We start from the raw sequence: 9,543 nt of genomic DNA, 5'->3' as shown, positions 1-9,543 counted from the left end.
AGCTACAGTACTGCTAGTCCTAACATGAAACAAGCTACAGTACTGCTAGTCCTACCACAACCCCAAACAAGCTACAGTACTGCTAGTCCTACCACAACCCCATGAAGCTACAGTCAGCTAGTCCTACACAACCCCATACAAGCTACAGTACTATAGTCCTACCACAACCCCATACAAGCTACAGTACTGCTAGTCCTACCACAACCCCAAACAAGCTACAGTACTGCTAGTCCTACCACAACTCCATACAAGCTACAGTACAACCAGTCCTACCACAACCCCAAACAAGCTACAGTACAGCCAGTCCTACCACAACCCCAAACAAGCTACAGTACAGCCAGTCCTACCACAACCCCAAACAAGCTACAGTACTGCTAGTCCTACCACAACCCCAAACAAGCTACAGTACTGCTAGTCCTACCACAACCCCAAACAAGCTACAGTACAGCTAGTCCTACCACAACCCCAAACAAGCTACAGTACTGCTAGTCCTACCACAACCCCATACAAGCTACAGTCAGCTAGTCCTACCACAACCCCAAACAAGCTACAGTACAGCCTACCACAACTCCATACAAGCTACAGTCAGCTAGTCCTACCACAACCCCAAACAAGCTACAGTACAGTCCTACCACAAGCATGAACAAGCTAACCCCTACAGTCAAACAAGCTACAGTACTGCTAGTCCTACCACAACCCCAAACAAGCTACAGTACAGCCAGTCCTACCACAACCCCAAACAAGCTACAGTACTGCTAGTCCTACCACAACCCCATACAAGCTACAGTACAGCAGTCCTACCAAACAAGCCAGTACTGCAAACAAAGCTACAGTACTGCCAGTCCTACCACAACCCCAAACAAGCTACAGTACTGCCAGTCCTACCACAACCCCAAACAAGCTACAGTACTGCTAGTCCTACAACCCCAAACAAGCTACCCAAACAAACAAGCTACAGTACTGCCAGTCCTACCACAACCCCAAACAAGCTACAGTACTGCCAGTCCTACCACAACCCCAAACAAGCTACAGTACTGCTAGTCCTACCACAACCCCAACAAGCTACAGTCAGCTAGTCCTACCACAACCCCAAACAAGCTACAGTACTGCCAGTCCTCACCACAACCCCAAACAAGCTACAGTACAGCCAGTCTTACCACAACCATGAACAAGCTACAGTACTGCCAGTCCTACCACAACCCCAAACAAGCTACAGTACTGCTAGTCCTACCACAACCCCATACAAGCTACAGTACAGCCAGTCCTACAACAACCCCAAACAAGCTACAGCACTGCTAGTCCTACAAACCCCAAACAAGCTACAACAGCCAGTCCTACCACATCCCTGAACAAGCTACAGTACTGCTAGTCCTACCACAACCCCAAACAAGCTACAAGCCTACCACAACCCCATACAAGCTACAGTCAGCCAGTCCTACCACAACCCCATACAAGCTACAGTATGGCTAGTCCTACCACAACCCGTACCTAGTCCTTCCACAACCCCAAACAAGCTACAGTACTGCTAGTCCTACCACAACCCCATACAAGCTACAGTCAGCCAGTCCTACCACAACCCCATACAAGCTACAGTACTGCTAGTCCTACCACAACCCCAAACAAGCTACAGTACTGCTAGTCCTACCACAACCCCAAACAAGCTACAGCACTGCTAGTCCTACCACAACCCCAAACAAGCTACAGTACTGCTAGTCCTACCACAACCCCAAACAAGCAAAGTACATCTAGTCCTACCACACCCCAAACAAGCTACAGTACTACTAGTCCTACCACAACCCCAAACAAGCTACAGTACTACTAGTCCTACCACAACCCCAAACAAGCTACAGTACTGCAGTCCTACCACAACCCCAAACAAGCTACAGTACGGCTAGTCCTACCACAACCCCAAACAAGCTACAGTACTGCTAGTGCTACCACAACCCCATACAAGCTACAGTCAGCTAGTCCTACCACAACCCAATACAAGCTACAGTACTGCTAGACCTACCACAACCCCATACAAGCTACAGTCAGCTAGTCCTACCACAACCCCAAACAAGCTACAGTACAGCCAGTCCTACCACAACCCCAAACAAGCTACAGTACCAGTCCTACCACAAGTGAACAAGCTACAGTACTGCCAGTCCTACCACAACCCCAAACAAGCTACAGTACTGCTAGTCCTACCACAACCCCATACAAGCTACAGTACAGCCAGTCCTACCACAACCCCAAACAAGCTACAGTACTGCCAGTCCTACCACAACCCCAAACAAGCTACAGTACAGCCAGTCCTAGTCCTACCACAACCCCAAACAAGCTACAGTACTGCTAGTCCTACCACAACCCCATACAAGCTACAGTCACCAGTCCTACCACAACCCCATCCTACAGTATGGCTAGTCCTAACAACCCAAACAAGCTACAGTACGGCTAGTCCTACCACAACCCCATACAAGCTACAGTACTGCTAGTCCTACCACAACCCCATACAAGCTACAGTACTGCTAGTCCTACCACAACCCCATGCAAGCTACAGTACTGCTACACAACCCCATACAAGCTACAGTCAGCTAGTCCTACACAACCCCAAACAAGCTACAGTACTGCCAGTCCTACCACAACCCCAAACAAGCTACAGTACAGCCAGTCCTACCACAACCCCAAACAATCTACAGTACTGCTAGTCCTACCATAACCCCATACAAGCCAGTACAGACAGTCCTACCACAACCCCAAACAAGCTACAGTACTGCGAGTCCTACCACAACCCCAAACAAGCTACAGTACTGCCAGTCCTACCACAACCCCAAACAAGCTACAGTACTGCCAGTCCTACCACAACCCCAATCAAGCTACAGCACTGCTAGTCCTACCACAACCCCATACAATCTATAGTCAGCTAGTCCTACCACAACCCCAAACAAGCTACAGTACTGCTAGTCCTACCACAACCCCATACAAACTACAGTAGAGCCAGTCATACCACAACCCCAAACAAGCTACAGTACAGCCAGTCCTACCACAACCATGAACAAGCTACAGTACTGCCAGTCCTACCACAACCCCAAACAAGCTACAGTACTGCTAGTCCTACCACAACCCCATACAAGCTACAGTACAGCCAGTCCTACCACAACCCCAAACAAGCTACAGTGCTAGCCAGTCCCCAAACAAGCTACCACAGTCCTACCCCAAACAAGCCCCAAACAAGTACTACTGCTAGTCCTACCACAACCCCAAGTCCTACAAGCCCCATACAAGTACAGTATGGCCAAGCTAGTCCTACCACAACCCCAAACAAGCTACAGTACTGCTAGTCCTACCACAACCCCATACAAGCTACAGTCAGCCAGTCCTACCACAACCCCATACAAGCTACAGTACTGCTAATCCTACCACAACCCCAAACAAGCTACAGTACTGCTAGTCCTACCACAACCCCAAACAAGCTACAGCACTGCTAGCTTCCACAACCCCAAACAAGCTACAGTACTGCTAGTCCTACCACAACCCCAAACAGGCAAAAGTACATCTAGTCCTACCACAACCCCAAACAAGCTACAGTACTAGCTACAGTACTGCTAGTCCTACCACAACCCCAAACAAGCTACAGTACTGCTAGTCCTACCACAACCCCAAACAAGCTACAGTACTGCTAGTCCTACCACAACCCCAAACAAGCTACAGTACGGCTAGTCCTACCACAACCCCAAACAAGCTACAGTACTGCTAGTCCTACCACAACCCCATACAAGCTACAGTCAGCTAGTCCTACCACAACCCCAATACAAGCTACAGTACTGCTAGTCCTACCACAACCCCATACAAGCTACAGTACAGCTAGTCCTACCACAACCCCAAACAAGCTACAGTACAGCCAGTCCTACCACAACCCCAAACAAGCTACAGTACTGCTAGTCCTACCACAACCCCATACAAGCTACAGTACAGCCAGTCCACCACAAGCATGAACAAGCTACAGTACTGCCAGTCCTACCACAACCCCAAACAAGCTACAGTACTGCTAGTCCTACCACAACCCCATACAAGCTACAGTACAGCCAGTCCTACCACAACCCCAAACAAGCTACAGCACTGCTACAGTACAGCCAGTCCTACCACATCCCTGAACAAGCTACAGTACCCCACAACCCCAAACAAGCTACAGTACTGCTAGTCCTACCACAACCCCATACAAGCTACAGTCAGCCAGTCCTACCACAACCCCATACAAGCTACAGTATGGCTAGTCCTAGTAAGCTACAGTACGGCTAGTCCTACCACAACCCCATACAAGCTACAGTACTGCTAGTCCTACCACAACCCCATACAAGCTACAGTACTGCTAGTCCTACCACAACCCCATACAAGCTACAGTCAGCCAGTCCTACCACAACCCCATACAAGCTACAGTACTGCTAATCCTACCACAACCCCAAACAAGCTACAGTACAGCCAGTCCTACCACAACCCCAAACAAGCTACAGTACTGCTAGTCCTTCCACAACCCCAAACAAGCTATAGTACTGCTAGTCCTACCACAACCCCAAACAGGCAAAAGTACATCTAGCTACAGCTACAGTACTACTAGTCCTACCACAACCCCAAACAAGCTACAGTACTGCTAGTCCTACCACAACCCCAAACAAGCTACAGTACTACTAGTCCTACCACAACCCCAAACAAGATACAGTACTGCTAGTCCTACCACAACCCCAAACAAGCTACAGTACGGCTAGTCCTACCACAACCCCAAACAAGCTACAGTACTGCTAGTCCTACCACAACCCCATACAAGCTACAGTCAGCTAGTCCTACCACAACCCAATACAAGCTACAGTACTGCTAGACCTACCACTACTCCATACAAGCTACAGTCAGCTAGTCCTACCACAACCCCAAACAAGCTACAGTACAGCCAGTCCTACCACAACCCCAAACAAGCTACAGTACTGCTAGTCCTACAACAACCCCATACAAGCTACAGTACAGCCAGTCCTACCACAAGCATGAACAAGCTACAGTACTTCCAGTCCTACCACAACCCCAAACAAGCTACAGTACTGCTAGTCCTACCACAACCCCAAACAAGCTACAGTACTGCTAGTCCTACCACAACCCCAAACAAGCTACACCTAGTCCACCACAACCCCAAACAAGCTACAGTACTGCTACAGTACAGCCAGTCCTACCACAACCCCAAACAAGTACTACAGTACAGCCAGTCCTACCACAACCCCAAACAAGCTACAGTACAGCCAGTCCTACCACAACCCCAAACAAGCTACAGTACTGATAGTCCTACCACACCCCATACAAGCTACAGTACAGCCAGTCCTACCACAACCATGAACAAGCTACAGTACAAGTCCTACCACAACCCCAAACAAGCTACAGTACTGCTACTACCACAACCCCAGCCAGTCCTACCACAACCCCAAACAAGCTACAGTACTGCCAGTCCTACCACAAACCCAAATAAGCTACAGTATAGCCAGTCCTACCACAACCCCAAACAATCTACAGTACTGCTAGTCCTACCATAACCCCATACAAGCTACAGTACAGACAGTCCTACCACAACCCCAAACAAGCTACAGTACTGCTAGTCCTATCACAACCCCAAACAAGCTACAGTACTGCCAGTCCTACCACAACCCCAAACAAGCTACAGTACTGCCAGTCCTACCACAACCCCAAACAAGCTACAGTACTGCTAGTCCTACCACAACCCCAAACAAGCTACAGTACTGCCAGTCCTACCACAACCCCAAACAAGCTAAAGTACTGCCAGTCCTACCACAACCCCAAACAAGCTACAGTACTGCTAGTCCTACCACAACCCCAAACAATCTACAGTACTGCTAGTCCTACCATAACCCCATACAAGCTACAGTACAGACAGTCCTACCACAACCCCAAACAAGCTACAGTACTGCGAGTCCTACCACAACCCCAAACAAGCTACAGTCCTACCACAACCCCAAACAAGCTACAGTACTGCCAGTCCTACCACAACCCCAAACAAGCTACAGTACTGCTAGTCCTACCACAACCCCATACAATCTATAGTCAGCTAGTCCTACCACAACCCCAAACAAGCTACAGTACTGCTAGTCCTACCACAACCCCATACAAACTACAGTAGAGCCAGTCATACCACAACCCCATACAAGCTACAGTACAGCCAGTCCTACCACAACCATGAACAAGCTACAGTACTGTCCTACCACAACCCCAAACAAGCTACAGTACTGCTAGTCCTACCACAACCCCATACAAGCTACAGTACAGCCAGTCCTACTACAACCCCAAACAAGCTACAGCACTGCTAGTCCTACCACAACCCCAAACAAGCTACAGTACAGCCAGTCCTACCACATCCCAACAAGCTACAGTACTGCTAGTCCTACCACAACCCCAAACAAGCTACAGTACTGCTAGTCCTACCACAACCCCATACAAGCTACAGTCAGCCAGTCCTACCACAACCCCATACAAGTACAGTATGCTAGTCCTACCACAACCCAAACAAGCTACAGTACAACCACAACCCCATACAAGCTACAGTACTGCTAGTCCTACCACAACCCCATACAAGCTACAGTACTGCTAGTCCTACCACAACCCCAAACAAGCTACAGTACTGCTAGTCCTACCACAACCCCAAACAAGCTACAGCACTGCTAGTCCTTCCACAACCCCAAACAAGTACAGTACTGCTAGTCCTACCACAACCCCAAACAGGCAAAAGTACATCTAGTCTACCACAACCCCAAACAAGCTACAGTACTACTAGTCCTACCACAACCCCAAACAAGCTACAGTATTGCTAGTCCTACCACAACCCCAAACAAGCTACAGTACTACTAGTCCTACCACAACCCCAAACAAGCTACAGTACTGCTAGTCCTACCACAACCCCAAACAAGCTACAGTACGGCTAGTCCTACCACAACCCCAAACAAGCTACAGTACTGCTTGTCCTACCACAACCCCAATACAAGCTACAGTACTGCTAGACCTACCACAACTCCATACAAGCTACAGTCAGCTAGTCCTACCACAACCCCAAACAAGCTACAGTACAGCCAGTCCTACCACAACCCCAAACAAGCTACAGTACTGCTAGTCCTACCACAACCCCATACAAGCTACAGTACAGCCAGTCCTACCACAACCCCAAACAAGCTACAGTACTGCCAGTCCTACCACAACCCCAAACAAGCTACAGTACAGCCAGTCCTACCACAACCCCAAACAATCTACAGTACTGCTAGTCCTACCACAACCCCAAACAAGCTACAGTACTGCCAGTCCTACCACAACCCCAAACAAGCTAACTACAGCACTGCTAGTCCTACCACAAGCATGAACAAGCTACAGTACTGCCAGTCCTAGTCCTACCACAACCCCATACAAACTACAGTACAGCCAGTCCTACCACAACCCCAAACAAGCTACAGTACAGCCAGTCCTACCACAACCATGAACAAGCTACAGTACTGCCAGTCCTACCACAACCCCAAACAAGCTACAGTACTGCTAGTCCTACCACAACCCCATACAAGCTACAGTACAGCCAGTCCTACTACAACCCCAAACAAGCTACAGCACTGCTAACAAACCCCAAACAAGCTACAGTACAGCCAGTCCTACCACAACCCCAACAAGCTACAGTACTGCCAGTCCTACCACAACCCCAAACAAGCTACAGTACTGCCAGTCCTACCACAACCCCAAACAAGCTACAGCACTGCTAGTCCTACCACAACCCCATACAATCTATAGTCAGCTAGTCCTACCACAACCCCAAACAAGCTACAGTACTGCTAGTCCTACCACAACCCCATACAAACTACAGTACAGCCAGTCCTACCACAACCCCAAACAAGCTACAGTACAGCCAGTCATACCACAACCCCAAACAAGCTACAGTACTGCTAGTCCTACCACAAGTCCTACAGTACAGCCAGTCCTACCCAACCCCAAACAAGCTACAGCACTGCTAGTCCTACCACAACCCCAAACAAGCTACAGTACAGCCAGTCCTACCACAACCCCATACAAGCTACAGTCAGCTAGTCCTACCACAACCCCAAACAAGCTACAGTACAGCCAGTCCTACCACAACCCCAAACAAGCTACAGTCCTACCACAACCCCATAGTACAAGTCCTACCACAAGCATGACAAGCTACAGCTGCCAGTCCTACCACAACCCCAAACAAGCTACAGTACAGCCAGTCCTACCACAACCCCAAACAATCTACAGTACTGCTAGTCCTACCACAACCCCAAACAAGCTACAGTACTGCCAGTCCTACCACAACCCCAAACAAGCTACAGTACTGCCAGTCCTACCACAACCCCAAACAAGCTACAGCACTGCTAGTCCTACACAAGCATGAACAAGCTACAGTACTGCCAGTCCTACCACAACCCCAAACAAGCTACAGTACTGCTAGTCCTACCACAACCCCATACAAACTACAGTAGAGCCAGTCATACCACAACCCCAAACAAGCTACAGTACAGCCAGTCCTACCACAACCATGAACAAGCTACAGTACTGCCAGTCCTACCACAACCCCAAACAAGCTACAGTACTGCTAGTCCTACCACAACCCCATACAAGCTACAGTACAGCCAGTCCTACTACAACCCCAAACAAGCTACAGCACTGCTAGTCCTACCACAACCCCAAACAAGCTACAGTACAGCCAGTCCTACCACATCCCTGAACAAGCCCTGCCAGTCCTACCACAACCCCAAACAAGCTACAGTACTGCCAGTCCTACCACAACCCCAAACAAGCTACAGCACTGCTAGTCCTACCACAACCCCATACAATCTATAGTCCTAGTCCTACCACAACCCCAAACAAGCTACAGTACTGCTAGTCCTACCACAACCCCATACAAACTACAGTACCAGTCATACCACAACCCCAAACAAGCTACAGTACAGCCAGTCTTACCACAACCATGAACAAGCTACAGTACTGCCAGTCCTACCACAACCCCAAACAAGCTACAGTACTGCTAGTCCTACCACAACCCCATACAAGCTACAGTACAGCCAGTCCTACTACAACCCCAAACAAGCTACAGCACTCTAGTCTACCACAACCCCAAACAAGCTACAGTACAGCCAGTCCTACCACAACCCCAAACAAGCTACAGTACTCCCTACCACAACCCCAAACAAGCTACAGCACTGCTAGTCCTACCACAAGCATGAACAAGCTACAGTACTGCCAGTCCTACAAACCCCAAACAAGCTACAGTACTGCTAGTCCTACCACAACCCCATACAAACTACAGTAGAGCCAGTCATACCACAACCCCAAACAAGCTACAGTACAGCCAGTCCTACCACAACCATGAACAAGCTACAGTACTGCCAGTCCTACCACAACCCCAAACAAGCTACAGTACTGCTAGTCCTACCACAACCCCATACAAGCTACAGTACAGCCAGTCCTACTACAACCCCAAACAAGCTACAGCACTCTAGTCCTACCACAACCCCAAAC

At 49.1% G+C, this 9,543-nt stretch overlaps 1 protein-coding gene across 1 annotated transcript in view; it reads left to right on the top strand.

Moving 5' to 3' along the window:
- The window catches only part of LOC135553147 (NADPH oxidase 4), a 92,663-nt gene that overhangs the window by 33,079 nt on the left and 50,041 nt on the right, over positions 1 to 9,543 (top strand).

This window comes from Oncorhynchus masou, chromosome 13, assembly GCF_036934945.1.
Source record: "Oncorhynchus masou masou isolate Uvic2021 chromosome 13, UVic_Omas_1.1, whole genome shotgun sequence".
Taxonomy (NCBI): Eukaryota; Metazoa; Chordata; class Actinopteri; order Salmoniformes; family Salmonidae; genus Oncorhynchus; species Oncorhynchus masou.
This window is presented reverse-complemented; position numbering and strand designations above follow the sequence as displayed.